The sequence below is a fragment of the Phocoena phocoena genome, chromosome 19 (genome assembly GCF_963924675.1).
Source record: "Phocoena phocoena chromosome 19, mPhoPho1.1, whole genome shotgun sequence".
NCBI classification, from domain to species: domain Eukaryota; kingdom Metazoa; phylum Chordata; class Mammalia; order Artiodactyla; family Phocoenidae; genus Phocoena; species Phocoena phocoena.
In genome coordinates this window covers 5175234-5192955 of record NC_089237.1, presented here as the reverse complement: position 1 = coordinate 5192955, position 17722 = coordinate 5175234, and the positions used below count along the sequence as shown (strand labels likewise).

At 44.6% G+C, this 17722-nt stretch overlaps 1 protein-coding gene and 1 non-coding gene across 3 annotated transcripts in view; one reads left to right on the top strand and one right to left on the bottom strand.

Annotated features, from left to right (window-relative positions):
- Window positions 1–17722, top strand: part of SLC39A11 (solute carrier family 39 member 11) — a 342864-nt gene that overhangs the window by 175356 nt on the left and 149786 nt on the right. The gene's annotated exons all lie outside the window — the stretch shown is intronic.
- LOC136139556 (U6 spliceosomal RNA) lies at window positions 9633–9739 on the bottom strand. The gene has a single exon (XR_010657079.1). It is a non-coding gene; the product is annotated as a U6 spliceosomal RNA (small nuclear RNA).

Sequence of the window (17722 nt, the reverse complement as noted above, 5' to 3'; positions counted from 1 at the left end):
TGGTAAAAGTATGTTTAGCTTAGTAAGAAACCACCAAACTGCCTTCCAAAGTGGCTGTACCGTTTCGCATCCCCACCAGCAGTGAAGGAGCGTTCCTGTTGCTCCACGTCTTCGACAGCATTTGGTGTTGTCAGTGTTCTGGATTTTGGCTGTTCTAATAGGTTTGTAACAGTATCCCATTTTTGTTTTATTTATTTTTATTTTTTTGGCTGTGTTGGGTCTTTAGTTGTGGCACGCGGGGTCTTCGTTGAGGCATGCGGGATCTTTTGTAGCAGCATGGGCTCTTTGTTGAGGCGTGCAGGCTTCTCTCTAGTTGTGGTGCCCGGGCTCCAGGGCGCGTGGACTTTGTAGTTTGTGGTACACGGTCTCTCTAGTTGAGACGCATGAGCTCAGTAGTTGTGGCTTGCGGGCTAAGTTGCCCCGCGGCGCGTGGGATCTTTTTTTTTTTTTTAATCTTTTATTTTTTTATTTTTTTATTTTTTTAACATCTTTATTGGGGTATAATTGCTTTACAATGGTGTGTTAGTTTCTGATTTATAACAAAGTGAATCAGCCATACATATACATGTGCTCCCATGTGTCTTCCCTCTTGCATCTCCCTCCCTCCCACTCTCCCCCCCCCCACCCCTCCAGGCTGTCCCAAAGCCCCGAGCTAATATCCCTGTGCCTTGCGGCTGCTTCCCCCTAGCTATCTACCTTACTACGTTTGTTAGTGTGTATATGTCCATGACTCTCTCTCGCCCTGTCAAAACTCACCCTTCCCCCTCCCCATATCCTCAAGTCCGTTCTCCAGTAGGTCTGCGCCTCTATTCCTGTCTTATCCCTAGGTTCTTCATGACATTTTTTCCCCTTAAATTCCATATATATGTGTTAGCATACAGTATTTGTCTTTGTCTTTCTGACTTACTTCACTCTGTATGACAGACTCTAGGTCTATCCATCTCATTACAAATAACTCAATTTCATTTCTTTTTAAGGCTGAGTAATATTCCATTGTGTATATGTGCCACATCTTCTTTATCCATTCGTCCGATGATGGGCGCTTAGGTTCTTTCCATCTCCGGGCTATTGTAAATAGAGCTGCAATGAACATTTTGGTACATGACTCTTTTTGAATTTTGGTTTTCTCAGGGTATATGCCCAGTAGTGGGATTGCTGGGTCGTATGGTAATTCTATTTGTAGTTTTTTAAGGAACCTCCATACTGTTCTCCATAGTGGCTGAACCAATTCACATTCCCACCAGCAGTGCAAGAGTGTCCCCTTTTCTCCACACCCTCTCCAGCATTTATTGTTTCTTGATTTTTTGATGATGGCCATTCTGACTGGTGTGAGATGATATCTCATTGTAGTTTTGATTTGCATTTCTCTAATGATTAATGATGTTGAGCATTCTTTCATGTGTTTGTTGGCATTCTGTATATCTTCTTTGGAGAAATGTCTGTTTAGGTCTTCTGCCCATTTTTGGATGGGGTTGTTTGTTTTTTTGTTATTGAGCTGCATGAGCTGCTTGTAAATTTTGGAGATTAATCCTTTGTCAGTTGCTTCATTTGCAAATGTTTTCTCCCATTCTGAGGGTTGTCTTTTGGTCTTGATTATGGTTTCCTTTGCTGTGCAAAAGCTTTGAAGTTTCATTAGGTCCCATTTGTTTATTTTTGTTTTTATTTCCATTACTCTAGGAGGTGGGTCAGAAAGGATCTTGCTGTGATTTATGTCATAGAGTGTTCTTCCTATGTTTTCCTCTAAGAGTTTGATAGTTTCTGGCCTTACATTTAGGTCTTTAATCCATTTTGAGCTTATTTTTGTGTATGGTGTTAGGGAGTGATCTAATCTCATACTTTTACATGTACCTGTCCAGTTTTCCCAGCACCATTTATTGAAGAGGCTGTCCTTTCTCCACTGTACATTCCTGCCTCCTTTATCAAAGATAAGGTGTCCATATGTGCGTGGGTTTATCTCTGGGCTTTCTATCCTGTTCCACTGATCTATCTTTCTGTTTTTGTGCCAGTACCATACTGTCTTAATTACTGTTGCTTTGTAGTATAGTCTGAAGTCAGGGAGCCTGATTCCTCCAGCTCCTTTTTTCGTTCTCAAGATTGCTTTGGCTATTCGGGGTCTTTTGTGTTTCCATACAAATTGCGAAATTTTTTGTTCTAGTTCTGTGAAAAATGCCAGTGGTAGTTTGATAGGGATTGCATTGAATCTGTAGATTGCTTTGGGTAGTAGAGTCATTTTCACAATGTTGATTCTTCCCATCCAAGAACATGGTATATCTCTCCATCTATTTGTATCATCTTTAATTTCTTTCATCAGTGTCTTATAATTTTCTGCATACAGGTCTTTCGTATCCTTAGGTAGGTTTATTCCTAGATATTTTATTCTTTTTGTTGCAATGGTAAATGGGAGTGTTTTCTTGATTTCACTTTCAGATTTTTCATCATTAGTATATAGGAATGCCAGAGATTTCTGTGCATTAATTTTGTATCCTGCTACTTTACCAAATTCATTGATTAGCTCTAGTAGTTTTCTGGTAGCATCTTTAGGATTCTCTATGTATAGTATCATGTCATCTGCAAACAGTGACAGCTTTACTTCTTCTTTTCCGATGTGGATTCCTTTTATTTCCTTTTCTTCTCTGATTGCTGTGGCTAAAACTTCCAAAACTATGTTGAATAAGAGTGGTGAGAGTGGGCAACCTTGTCTTGTTCCTGATCTTAGTGGAAATGCTTTCAGTTTTTCACCATTGAGGATGATGTTTGCTGTGGGCTTGTCATATATGGCCTTTATTATGTTGAGGAAAGTTCCCTCTATGCCTACTTTCTGGAGGGTTTTTATCATAAATGGGTGTTGAATTTTGTCGAAAGCTTTCTCTGCATCTATTGAGATGATCATATGGTTTTTCTCCTTCAATTTGTTAATATGGTTTATCACATTGATAGATTTGCGTATATTGAAGAATCCCTGCATTCCTGGAATAAACCCCACTTGATCATGGTGTATGATCCTTTTAATGTGCTGTTGGATTCTGTTTGCTAGTATTTTGTTGAGGATTTTTGCATCTATGTTCATCAGTGATATTGGCCTGTAGTTTTCTTTCTTTGTGACATCCTTGTCTGGTTTTGGTATCAAGGTGATGGTGGTCTCGTAGAAGGAATTTGGGAGTGTTCCTCCCTCTGCTATATTTTGGAAGAGTTCGAGAAGGATAGGTGTTAGCTCTTCTCTAAACGTTTGATAGAATTCACCTGTGAAGCCATCTGGTCCTGGGCTTTTGTTTGTTGGAAGATTTTTAATCACAGTTTCAATTTCAGTGCTTGTGATTGGTCTGTTCATATTTTCTATTTCTTCCTGATTCAGTCTTGGCAGGTTGTGCATTTCTAAGAATTTGTCCATTTCTTCCAGATTGTCCATTTTATTGGCATAGAGTTGCTTGTAGTAATCTCTCATGATTTTTTTTATTTCTGCAGTGTCAGTTGTTATTTCTCCTTTCTCATTTCTAATTCTATTGATTTGAGTCTTCTCCCTTTTTTTCTTGATGAGTCTGGCTAGTGGTTTATCTATTTTGTTTATCTTCTCAAAGAACCAGCTTTTAGTTTTATTGATCTTTGCTATCGTTTCCTTCATTTCTTTTTCATTTATTTCTGATCTGATTTTTATGATTTCTTTCCTTCTGCTAGCTTTGGGGCTTTTTTGTTCTTCTTTCTCTAATTGCTTGAGGTGCAAGGTTAGGTTGTTTATTCAAGATGTTTCCTGCTTCTTAAGGTGGGCTTGTATTGCTATAAACTTCCCCCTTAGAACTGCTTTTGCTGCATCCCATAGGTTTTGGGTCGTTGTGTCTCCATTGTCATTTGTTTCTAGGTATTTTTTTATTTCCTCTTTGATTTCTTCAGTGATCACTTCATTATTAAGTAGTGTATTGTTTAGCCTCCATGTGTTTGTATCGCGTGGGATCTTAGTTCCCCGACGGGGGATTGAACCCGCATTGGAAGGAGGATTCTTTACCACTGGACCACCAGGGAAGTCCCCCATTTTTGTTTTAATTTGCATTTTCCTGATGACATATCACGTGGAACATCTTGTCATATGCTTCTTTTCCATTTGTATATTTTCTTTTGCGAGGAGTCTTTTAAGGTCTCTGGCCCTTGTTTTAACTGAGTTGTTTGTTTTCTATGTGTTGAGTTTTAATAGTTCCTGGTATATTCTGGATAACAGTTCCTTATGCAAAGATTTTTCTCCTAGTCTGTGGTTTGTCTTCTCATTCTTGATACTGTGTTTGGCAAAGCAGAAGTCTTTTATTTTAATGAAATTCAGCTTACCAATTAGCATTATTTTTTTTTAAATAATCAATGGTTGCTTCTATTTTCCAACATTTTGCTAATTTCTTCACTATTGCTTCTTGCATTGCACTCCTTCCTGGATTCTCTTTTATTTTTCCTTTAATATTTCTTCACTTAGGATCCATGAAGGGAAAAATCTTAGTCTCATCTAAAAATATCTTTATTTTGGTCTGACCTTTGAAAGAAAAACTGAGTTGCTTAAATTTCTAGGTTGACAGAAATGTTTATTTCCTTTAGCATTTTGACAATATTATTCCATTTAGACTGCTTCCATCAAACTAAAGAACTGTGTTATAGGTTGTATATTCTCTGCAGGCATCATAAAAATCCATACGACAGCAGCCTTATTTCAGTTTTCTGGTTGCTTATACGTTTTTCACTTGGTGTTTTTTATTTTCAGTATGACGTAGCTTTGTGTGTGTGCGTGCACGCACGTGTGTGTTTGTTTTGCTTAAGACTTGGACTGCTCTTTTAGTCTGAATGCTTGTTTTATTATTATATTATTCCGGGAAAGTTTTTTAGTAATTATCTCTTCAAGTTTGCCTCTCCCTCATAGTCTTTTTCTTCTCCTGCAACAGTTATTATAACTTAGATGTATATCCTGTGTTCTTATTTATCTCCCATGTGTCTTAAGCATTTCTTAACGTTGTCCATCCCTTTACTTTTCTGTGCTTTAGATCTATTCTCTAGTCCATTGATAAGTCCCTGAGTTGATCCTAGTTTACAATTTAACTTGTCTGTTGAGTTTTTAAGTGAAATGACTATAGTTTTTTATTTTTTAATTGTCCTAGTGGGTTCTTGTTAGGATGTCTGCTTTTTCTTTGTCACATGTGCTTCTTTTCTTATGGTTTTAATTTCTTCTCTTATATCTTTAATCAGGTTGGGCATATATTATATATTATATTTATATAATTGAGGTTCAGTTGTTGTATAATATTATATAAGTTACAGGTGTACAACAGTGATTCACAGTTTTTAAAGGTTATACTCCATTTACAGTTATTATAAAATATTGGCTGTGTTCCCTGAGTTGTACAATATATCCTTGTAGCTTATCTGTTTTATACATAATGGTTTGTACCTCTTAATCCCCTATTCCTATCTTGCCCCTCCCTCCTTCCCTCTCCCCACTGGCAAACGCTCGTTTGTTCTCTGTATCCATGTGTCTGTTTCTTTTTTGTTATTTTCACTAGTTTGTTTTACTTTTTAGATTACACATATAAGGGATATCATACAGTATTTGTCTTTCTCAGTCTGGCTTATTTCAGTAAGCATAATACCCTCCAAGTCCATCCATGTCATTACAAATGGCAAAATTTCATTCTTTTTTATGGCTGGGTAGTATTCCATTGTATATATACCATATCTTCTTTATCCATTCCTCTGTTGATGGACACTTAGGTTGCTTCCATATCTTGGCTATTATGAATAATGCTACTGTGAACATTGGGGTGCATGTATGTTTTAAATCATGTCTGTTACATAAAGGCCATGTGTCTCCCTCTGTGTGTGTCCACTGACTCCAATTCGTAGTGTGTCGTTTTCTTCTAGGCTTTGTAACATTAATCCTTCTCTAGTGGGCTGCATTTTTCCTTAAGGATACCTAGTGTCCCGCATTGTGGAAAACCCTTCAGAGTAGTTTTGTATTTGTTTATGTAAGACCTCTTTGCAGTAACATTAGCCTAGAACCAATTTCTACAGTGATGTACAGATTGGGGTTTCCTAGCCCATATAGAAAGCAGAGACTCAGAAGTCCGACCTGTTCAAAGTATAAGCCCAAGGTTTTAATTTTACAAGTATTTCTTTTTTCCTCCAGAGACCAGGCAGAAACATGTAGTCATCTTTTTTGTCCCTCTGTGCAGCTGGATGGACCTTTTTCTCTAGCCCACTCTTCCACACAGGGACAGAATTTTATGACACTTGCATTTGTAGAATTTCACCTCCTACTTGATGTGGCCCAAGGCCCCCAGGTGGACAGTAACACCCAGGACCTATTCTTGGAAGCCTTGTTAATCCCTAGGCAGCCTCTGGGCTGGTTTTGTTGTATAGGCTCTGGTTTCTAGCCTCCTTATGCTTCCTGATTCCCTTTGTTTGTTGCAAGCTCAGATGTGTATTTGAAGTCCTTTTGATTTGTTTATTTCATGCATCATTTCTAGGTGTTTGTGGAGGGAGATTTTGGTTTTATCTTCATCTTTAATCTTGCTGAAAACTGACATATCTTGGGCAGAGACTTAAATCTGCAAACAAATTCTGCTACGTCTCGTCTTCAGTTGTTCTCCAGGTCCTCTGTGTCCCAGGTTCTGCCAGGCAACAAGCCATCCTTCACCCTCACTTCCTGCAGCTTCACGAACTTGTATCTTTTTCATGACTTGTGATTTGACGTTTCCATACATTTGACAAGGAAATGAAAATATAAACAAATGTCCACGATCCTGAAGACCTGACTGACGTAAGAGGTGGGTTAGGACTTCTGTTAAACTGTTAGGCTGGGAGGGAACTTTTGCATAGGGACTCGTTTTATAAGCGTTGAGTTCTTCGTGAATGTTTGGGGTTCTGAGCGTGTTTGTTTTCCTGTCCCACCTCGCAGCTTGGAGAAGGCATGCCCTGAGGGTGAGGAACCTAGGAGGTGTTTCCCATCTGCATCCAGCATATTCAGAACATGTGTTAGGGAGCTCACCTTGCAGCAGCAGGGGTCTCCTGTTAACCCTTTCACAGTCTGTGGCTCATTTCATGGGCTAGAGGCCATTTAAAGGTCCAGCTTTAACTGAGCTCAGCCCGCCCTGTGAAATACAGAGCTATGGGAAAACCCCAAATTGGTTGGTTTACATTTCTCACCAGGTGAATCTTGATCTATTTATATCAAGACTCCTCAGGGTGCTGGAGAAAAAGATAGAGATGCTTATGTTTGCCCCCGATTTGCCAAAGTCAACTCTCTAGGGACGGAGCCAAAGATCCTGCCTTTAAAATTCACCAGGTGATTCTCAGTCCTACTACCATGTGACAATATCTGTCCTGGGTTCCCGCAGCAAGGAGGTGATGGGGAAGCCAAGGCGTTCCAAAGAATCTTTGGGGCAAACAGAATTTCCTCTGAGATGGAGAGTTGACAGAGTGGGGTTCTCAGGCTGCCCTGTTCCTGAGTGTGCCGTGTGGGAGGGAGATTTGGCTCAGTGGTTTATCAAAAGCCTCATCTTCGGAGGTGATTTTGAGGGGTGGGTGGAGGGAGGAGATTGTTTAAAGCCACTTGGTGACAAGAAAAGACGGGGTGTGGGGAAAGAGGACAGGAGAAAATCTAACGGAGCACTAACTTCCTCGGGGTTTGAGTTAAAACGTTGCCTGGGTTTCAGTGCTGAGCACCTTCTTCCCCATCCCTGGTTAATTGTGGGTTGCCATGGCGGCAGGCACACTGCTATGTGTAGTCCACCCCTGCTACCTGCCTCTGGCACTGGCGGTCCTACAAGCTCTGCTGAGCCCAGACCTGACTTCTCCGCAGGCTGGGGGCTGCAGTGGAAAAATGGGGGACAGATTTTGGTGGGCAGGGGAGAACTTGCCAGGGGGGTTTAGGGTGGGTAAATGCTACACTCTGATAATTTCAAGAAAAGTGCCAGGTAGCTCTGTCTGGGTCGGATGTTCTGTTCTTGTTCATGTGCTTTGGACCAGAGTCAGGGACCGTTGAGCAAAGGCGTGGCACGTTATCCCCCAGACAGAGCACACCTCCGTGCCCCGTCCCCTCCGCACTCACTCCCCCAGCATCCCTCCATGGGTTTCCCCTGGGTCCCCTTGGAACAGGGTTTCTCAGTGTGGGTTCCTTGGGCTTTCTGCACTGATGCTTGCTCCCACGTTCCTCATTTGGTAAGTGGAGGTGATTACGGAATCGGTTATCCTAAGAGTGATTACAAGAGTGGGAACACATTTGGGGCATAAGGTGATGTGTTCCATTCAGTGCAAGGTGAGCAAAATGATGATAAGACCCACAAGTGAAGACACCCAGTGAACAGATGGCAAGAGACCAGGGCTGGACATAGCAAGCTCGGGGGTCCATTGCTAATGGGTTTCCATCGTTTTCCTGGATCCTTCTCTGTCCCCTAAGTTATGTTTTCTAAAGTGTCTGTCATACCTGCAGACTCCTGAGCCCTGCCCAGTTCTACCATGAGTTCCAAGAATCTGCACTTAAAAATTTCTTCTAAGGTACAAGCGTTACGAAAGTTATTTAGGTGATATTTCTTTTTAGATTTTATTTTCTTATGGTAAGCCTACTTAACGTGAGATCTACCCTCTTAACAAATTTTTTTAGTGTACAACACATTATTGTTGACTGTTGGTACAGTGTGGTACAACAGATCTCAAGAACTGAAGCATCTCATCGTGCCTAACTGAAATTTTATGCCCTTTGATTCTGAGGACAAAGAGTGTCACCTGCCATGTCCGTAAACAAAGGATGTTGAGGCCATCAAGCCATCAGCCACTGTAGCCACCCTGGACTGTGCACCCTGAGGGGATTTGGGATGGACAAAAACAGGAAACTGGCCCTAGATGGTTAAGGTGCACATCAAAGGCATGATTTCAATGAGCCAGACGCTTGCATCTTCCCATACAGATGTCGGGTTTTTCTTTTGATGTTCTGACTTTTTTTTTTGCAAAAATTCTTGTATATCCTGGCTCCCCCGCCTTGCCTCTTCGGAGCCTCCCTCAGAGCCATCTGAGAGGCTGTCTCCTGGGCTGAAGTCCTCAGCAAGTCCACCAAATAAAACATAATTCTCAGCTTTTAGGTCATGCATTTTTTTTTCAGTCGATAATTTGTTAACTCCCTATTTCAAAAATATGGAATGTGGGCTTCCCTGGTGGCGCAGTGGTTAAGAATCTGCCTGCCAAGGCAGCGGACATGGGTTCGATCCTGGTCTGGGAAGATCCCACGTGCCGCAGAGCAACTAAGCCCGTGGCCACAACTACTGAGCCTGCGCTCTAGAGCCTGCGAGCCACAACTACTGAGCCCATGAGCCACAACGACTGAGCCCGCGAGCCACAACTACTGAAGCCTGCGAGCCACAACTACTGAAGCCTGCGAGCCACAACTACTGAGCCTGTGAGCCACAGCTACTGAGCCCGCGAGCCACAACTACTGAAGCCCGCACGCCTAGAGCCCGTGCTCCACAACAACAGAAGCCACCGCGATGAGAAGCCCGCACGCCGCAATGAAGAGTAGCCCCTGCTTGCCGCAGCTAGAGAAAGCCCCATGCACAGCAACAAAGACCCAATGCAGCCAAAAATAAATAAATAATTTTTTTTAAAAAAAAGGGAAAAAGAAAAATATGGACTGCTTCACCAGTGTGGGTGTCATCCTTGCTCCGGGGCCATGCTAGTCTCCTCTGTATCTTTCTAACTCTGGCACGTGTGCTGCTGAGATGAACACAAGAACCTGCACTTTGCTCAGGCTTCCGAAATGGTGATCTTCCGTTGTTTTTTGTTTATTCATTTGTTCTTCCTTCATTCACTTTTGCACGCTCAAGTTTGAGAGACACCGTGAAAGACTCTAAACCTGGCCTGGGCTCTGTTAGGGTCTTCTACCATCCAGCTGGTCACAGACAGCTCCTACCATACACATCTTGGCCTCCCCACCCTCTCTGTGTAAGAAGCGCCACAGTGTGGCTTGAGGATGACTGATGCTCTGTCTTGCAGCCCTGTGGTCCTTTTTTGCATTAATGGTCAGTAATAATCTGAACGTCCCTTGGAGAGTCTGTCCTGCGGCCTTCATTTTCAGGAAGGCATCTCTGCTTTGAGCTGAAGCTGGAGGACTACAGAGCTCTCCCCAGCCATGTCTCTCCCCTTCTCTGGACCTCTGTTGGGTGGCATTTGTTTCCCACTAGAAACCAAGCCATTCTTCATGGGTTCCTTGTGGTCGCTGAGTGGGAACAGCATGAGAAAGTGTGTTCCCAGCCTGGCAAGGTTTCCGTTCTGTCCCCATTAAATCGTCTCGTTTCTCCAGGCAGGCAAAACGTGAGCGTGAGTGTGGCCTCCTTCGTCCCCATGCTGTCGTCACCGGTCAGCCCCACTCCATTGGATTCCTAATTCCTCTTATTCCTGCCATCTCAGAACCAGTTTCTTTCTTTGCTCTGTTGGCTCCCAACAGCCTCAGAAAGCAGAAGGCTCAGGGATTCAGCCTCCCCGCACATGGGAAGGGATCCACTGGAGCCCCCTCCGAGGCAGGGGGCCATCTATGCAGAGTGCCCACTGGATTTGTTACACAAAGACAGCCACCCTTTGAAGACCCCCAAATCTTAACCAAAAATGGTAGAGAAAGAGATGTGTTTCCCTTGCTGGGAGCTGCATTCTGTTGGCTTGATTAGTTTTTAGAAACCAATTTTCCTCCCGGCCATTTTCCTTATTAACTGTCTTTATGGTCAAATCCAGAGAGTAAAGAGTGGTGCTTCTTCTCCGCAGCAATTAGCTGTCTGATGCTCTCATTAAGCCATTAAGTTTCAGTTTCCAAGGTGGAGTTCTAAAATTATATGTGTGTGTGTGTGTATAAAATCATTATACATATATGTATAATTTAAAAAAATTTAAATCTGAAAATGGAAATATAATGGCTCAATGAAATAGCATTGGAATATTATTTATATATATTACACAGATCACGTATGTATTTATGTATGTAGATCTGCCTATCTACCCATCTGCTATATCTGTCTATCTGTCTATCTGTGTATATCTGGATAAGCAACCAACCAACCAGCATGCTTCAGGGATTCCAAATGCTCCCATCTCCTTGGTTGTAACATTTTTTAGGAAGTGCAAACTGGTATTACTGTTAACCTCAGTAAACTACATTAGATCAGTAAATCTTTTTTTTTTTTTTAATGAAAGAAAAGGAAGGGGAAAAAAAGTTACTTTGTACTCCAAAGCAAAATTGACAGTGATCTTGAAGGGCACTAGCCCTCTCCTTTTATGGATGCAAAGTCCCTGTTATCTTTAGCAGCAGGTGATCCTTTCTGAAAGTTGAAAATGTCAATGTGATTGTGGAATTTTGAGCTGTTCACATTAACAGCCAAGGCACGTTTCTGCTGTGCGGGCGTGGAGAGTTGGGATTGGATGGCACTTGAAAATTCTGCATTCAATCCGTGATCTAATTTTTTCTCCTTCACTACGAACCTCCTGATTTGGGGGATTTAAGTGAAGAATGGACTAGGTGTACTAGACACGCCATTAGCCTTTCTTTTATATTTTTATAAATGTAATACAAGTCCATGGTGGGAACTGCTGAGATGGAGTTCGTGTTGTATTTGACGTGTGCCCACCAGGGGACCCCCCGCCCCCATCCCCCCTCACCTGTCCTTCAGGGCGGGCAGTATTACCATCCGCACATGGCAAGCGTGGAAACTGAGATCCAAGGGTACCAAGTGACATCCCTAAAGATGCATAACCAGGAAATGGGTAGGACTGGGATGGGAACTTCGGTGTCCGGGGAACCGGCCCCTGGAAAGGGAGTGAACCCAGCATCTCATCTGGTCCCCCAGAACCACTCTTCCCGCACCCTTCATACCCGGTGACAGAGAGTCCCCTGTGTCATTACCTTGGAGAAGAAGGAAAGGAGAGTAGCCTGGAGAGGTGAGAAAAGGGGAACGTGTCAGGGAGCCTGCTGTGGGCTTTTCCCTTTGTCTTTCTTGTTTCCCTGGTGTGTGTCTCCCGGAGGACCCTACGCCTTCAGCCAGCCCTACAGCGACTCAGGCTGGGCCCGCCCACCGTTCTTTGCTTTGACTGACATTCCCCCAAGAGGAAGAGGAGAAACTGCTAGACCACCTCAAAGCAAATAAATTGATCATAATCTGGCTGTGGGCACACGTGTGCTCTCTCTCTCTCTCTCTCTCCCTCCCCCCTCCCTCCTTCCCTCTCCCCCCCCCTCCTTCCCTCTCCCCCCCTCCCTCCTTCCCCCTCCCTCCCTCCCTCTCTCTCTCTCTCTCTCTCTCTCTCCCTCTCACACACACACACACACACACACACAGATGCATACGCTGAAAAGGTGAGCAAAGGGAAACGTCTGGGACTCACAGCCACGGTAGCTTTCTTCCCCTTTAACCCTGGAGCAGGGTGGGTAGGGGGGGAACAGGCGGCTCCTGTATCCGAATCACTGTTGCTGATCTGGAGAGTGGGGAGGTGGTGGCAAACTGAGGCCAGGTCGGCCTGGAATTTCCCCTTGTGCCTCCCTGGCGGTGCCAGCAGATTCTTCTTTCCACGGTCCACCCTCCATCCACAAGTCAAACACGAGTTTGCTGTCATACGAGCTGACTTGTGTTCTTTTCCACGGAGAACAGCCAGGTTGGGAGGGCGGTTTTTCTTTACTAGATGGGACCCCGTTCTTGGAGAGTCGTTTTTTGGTTTTTTGTTTGTTTTTCTTAACAGCGTGGGTAGCTGTGCCGAGGTTTACCTCTGCCCTCTGTTCGAAATTTCTTTTGAACAGATTAATAGTACGGAAGTATTGCTGGGGAGATATTTAGCTGATTAGGAAAACAGACCTTCAGAGACAGACGTTTAGCTGCATTTACATAATGTGTAAATTATTTGCATCTCAATGATGTGCTAGTGGCTCCTTATTTATAAGCCCTAAGCCCGTGCTGATTGGAAATGAGCCCACCTAACCCAAGAATATCCAATAGGGCCTTGGTGGGGCTTCACCTTTCTAGCTTTGTAGGTTACGCTAACATAGGGGCTCTTCTCACCTAAAAGAATACAGGTTTTGGGCTTCCCTGGTGGCGCAGTGGTTGAGAGGCCGCCTGCCGATGCAGGGGACGTGGGTTCGTGCCCCGGTCCGGGAAGATCCCACATTCCGCGGAGGGCTGGGCCCGTGAGCCATGGCCGCTGAGCCTGCGCATCCGGAGCCTGTGCTCCGCAACGGGAGAGGCCACAACAGTGAGAGGCCCACGTACCGCAAAAAAAAAAAAAAAAAAAAGAAAAAAGAAAACAGGTGCTTCTGCCCCCTGCAGGTTCTCTGTGGCAGAATATACTTTGTGATGCCCTCGTCCTGTCCCCCAGGAAAGGGACTTTGCTGATCCTTGTTGAATGCTGTGCCATTTACCCCCGCTTTGTCCATCATCTCCCGGAATTTCTTCCTGGTTAGTAGGCTCCAGTCCCCTGTCCCATCCCCACATAATCCCTTGTTATTCTTTATGTGATTTTCTTGAATCCGACCAGTGTCTGGGAGCTTTCCATCTTGGTGACACAGGGCTTGCTTTCTGGAAGAGAAGAAGAAGGCGGAGGAGGAGACCCGTGCCCACTTGCCCTCACTGCCTCTCTCATAGGTGCCTCTGGGCTCCTGCGTTTCTGGACCCGGTCTTCTCTGGATGGGCTTTGGCACGGGATTGACACGTGACTGGCCTGATCAAGAAGACTGGCTGCTTTTGAGGGCAGAGTGGTTAATCCAGCCAGAGCTCAGGCCAGGAGACCGGTGCAAGGAACTGGGGATCTGCCTTGGGTGAGAAGATGGGCCCGGAGGCCAAGTTCAAGCCCTCTTTGCCCTCAGACGTCTAGTTTGTTCAGCACGGCGAGGGCCGAAGCTACAGGGGGCAAGGCAGTGACGTGCATCCTGGGGGGTCTGCGTGGTGGAAGGAAACGTTCCTGAGCCCCAAATGCTTCAGAGAATTAGTGGGTCGAGGGGATTTGGGGTTTTAGAAGCAGTGGTGGCGAGGCTGAAGGGGAAAGAGATTGAGGTGGTGTGGTTGGTGGAAACGGCCCCACACCGGCAGTCAGGAGATCTGGGTCTGCGCCCCGGTCCCTGCTGCTTTGTAGCTGAGGAGTCCTCATCCCTAGCAGGATCACTCAGTCTCTGAGTCAAGTTTCCTTACTTCAGGTCTGACCTCTCTTGGTTGCTGATGACGGGGATCAGTTAGACTAGGTGGAGCCAGAGGGATTTTTATTGGCTCCCTGGTGGGGAGGGTAGTACTGGGAGTTCATGGGAAAAGGGGGAGCTTCACGAATAGGCATCAGGTCTGGAACAGGGAACATGGCACCTCTGAGGTGACTTCTCCACCCGATGTATTTCCCTTGTCTTTGCTGGCGTGGCCAGGCTCGAGTCCATGGGGCAGGGTCCATGGGCATTATGTGTAGACCAAGGACTTTGATGGGCTGGCTTGAATCATAAGTCCATCCACGCGCTGACCACTGTGGACTGGACGCTAGAGCAGGTTTAGGACTGGGTGTTGGGTCTTCCCTGTCTGAATTCTGAATCAACAGTAAGAAGCAAAGGAGGCAGATGGAAATAACAATTTCACTGTCATTACCAGTGAAGGTTAGGTTAGAGGCATTGGTTTTGTATGCAGCAACAATGGGATTCATGATGTTGAATGCAGAATTAGGCAGACTTAGCCACCAATCACAGACACATCTGTGGAGCCACGTGGGCCCTGCCCCACCCCCCCGTAAGACTTGCCACATGGGGGATTAGACCAGAGACATGTTACCTGTGGGCGCCCTGGCACTCAAGGGAAGAGGGAGGGGGCTGAACCATGCATGTCCGTCCCCCCAGATTCATCTCTCAGGAAACTCACTTCTTCCCCACAGGAGGTGTGAAGGGCGGGACAAAAGGCCAAGAGTATTTAGGGAAAATTCCTCCTCCTGGACCAAGAGGATAGAGAAGAAGCATTACACACACACGCACGCACACACACACACACACACACGCACACACACGCACACTGTAGGCTGTCAGTTACAGGAAGGGGGCGGAGCTGGGGATAGTGGCTGAGCAGCTACTTGGAAGGAAGGATGTTGGGTAAGATAGGGTTCCTTACCTGTAAGATAGGGTTCATACCTCCTAGAGCTGCTTCTAGGATTAAAGAAGATAAAAAGTTCTCCAGGTCATTGAACATCCGGGGCCTTGCAGGGTATACAAGAAACACTCGGTCAGTGATAGTTGATCCTGAATCGGGGAGCAGAGGGGGTCATGAAGCAAGAATCAGCTTCGTCCTGGGCTGCTGTGTGTCACGGGGCCGGGGGGTTGGTGATTATATAAGGTTTTGAGTTTGACTATCCTGCTTTTCGGGTTGGCATTTACTGTTCATGGAACTGCTCTCCCCTCCTTCCCCCACCCCCCCTTTGTCTCCTGGGGAGGATTAGGTTGAAGTAGTGCCTTCTGTGAGTGGGTAGTTAGGATAACACCTCTAATAGGGTTAGTATGCGAAATATTTAAGTAACCTCTGTGCCAGACACCGTGCTGGGCGCCGTAGATGTAACTGTGAGCAAAGCTCAGGCCCAGATACGAGGCGATGGCCTTGCAAACAGACAACAAATAAATGATGAACGGGAAAAATGTTCAATATGATGGAAACGTAGGCTGCAGAAAGCACCCCTGCTTAGACACATGTTCTTTTTCATATACTGTTTAAATCGAGCCTAAGAAGGAAGGGCTCAGAAACCACTCCTAAAGATAACATTTACATCACAGAAGTCTCAGAACAAGAAATATTGGCCCTTTTAAGTTCCACCAACATTTGGCCAATTGTAAACTGGTGATTGATCGTTCCTGTCCAGCCACCTTTCATGATTCTAAACACCAGACCTCGCTGGAGGCCTGGAAGTTAATTGGTTGTACTTGACTTTAAAATGATTTGGACAGTAAGCACATCTTTTCTTCTGACAGGAAAAGGAATCTTGAGTCTGTATTCTTTTTTTTTTTAATTTAATTTTGCTTTATATTGGAGTATAGTTGATTTACAGTGTTGTGTTAGTTTCAGCTGTACAGCAAAGTGATTCACTTATACATATACATATATGCGTTCTTTTTTAGATTCCTTTCCCATATAGGTCATTACAGAGTATTGAGTAGAGTTCCCTGTGCTCTACAGTAGGTCCTTATTAGTTACCTATTTTATATACAGTAGTGTGTATGTGTCAATCCCAATCTCCCAATTTATCCCTATTCCCCTCTTTCCCCCTTGTTAACCTAAGTTTGTTTTCTACATCTGTGACTCTGTTTTGTAGATAAGTTCATTTGTACTATTTTTTTTTAGATTCCACATATAAGTGATATCATATGATATTTGTCTTTCTCTGTCTGACTTACTTCACTCAGTATGACAATCTCTAGGTCTATCTATGTTGCTGCAAATGGCATTATTTCGTTCTTCTTTATGGCTGAGTAATGTTCCATTGTATATATGTTTGAGTATGTATTCTTTTTTTTTTTTTTGCGGTACGCGGGCCTCTCACTGTTGTGGCCTCTCCTGTTGCAGAGCACAGGCTCCGGACGCGCAGGCTCAGCGACCATGGCTCACGGGGCCAGCCGCTCCACGGCACGTGGGATCTTCCTGGACCGGGGCATGAACCCGTGTCCACTGCATCGGCAGGCGGACTCCCAAGCACTGCGCCACCAGGGAAGCCCCTGAATACGTATTCTTAGCTCTCTGTTCGGCTACTGGAAACTCTGCATTGTGCGCATCTCGACCTCTAGCAGCTGACGGGAATCTGGTTGAGAACCTCTGATATGGGAGAATGTATTATGATATGGAACGTATTTACGATTTATTGTTGTGTAAAGTCATGTTTCAAAATAGTATGATTCAATTAAAAGATGTGTGTGTGTGTTTGCATTTATCCACACACAGTATAAATATAGAAAGGATTGTTAGGATTTTTAAAAGGTGGTCACTTCTGGGTGGTGAGTGGTTTTCTGTCTTTCTTTGTGCTCATCAGTATTTTGTATATTTCCTATAATGGATGGGAATTTGGGTATTGTCAGAAAATATTTTAAGGGAAAATAGGGCTTTTACTTGAGGTCACAAAAGAGGTTGATTCCCCAGGGGCAAATGAACTTGCTGCTCGTTTAGAGCACGTCCTTATGTTATGAACGGTTGGAATGTGCTGTCCGTGAAACTCATCTGGGGGAATTTCTTGGGCTAGAACAGAGTTCTAGAAACTCTGGCACTGGAAACAGCCGCTCTCTCCTACTCACCAGGGGTGAGTGGTCATTTAGGCCAGCTGTGTCAGAGGCTGTCTCCAGAAGCATAGAAGGTTCGTGCTGGAAGGGGCCCTGGAGTCTGTCTAATTCAGCCCAGTTACACTTGGAAGAAGCAAAAATCTTGAGCGGTTGGGACTTTCCTAGGGTTACGTGTAGAGCACTGGAGATAGAGTTGGCATGAGAATTGTCTACCATGGATTCCGTTCATTTCGTTGTGTCTTTCTAAAGAGTGAGAAAAATATGGTGCAACTTTAATGTAGAATTAGACATTGCAGACTTAGATGTCTGAGGACGCGAATCTCTCCCTCCCTCTCTCTGCCCCTCTCTCCCCTAGCTGCTTGGCCCCTGAACCCCTTGAGCATGTTTGGGACTCTCCCTTCTGCCCCATCTCGCAAGTCTTGGTGAAAGACAGAGCCTGGCTTTCAGGATAGAAGCTGGACTTCTAGC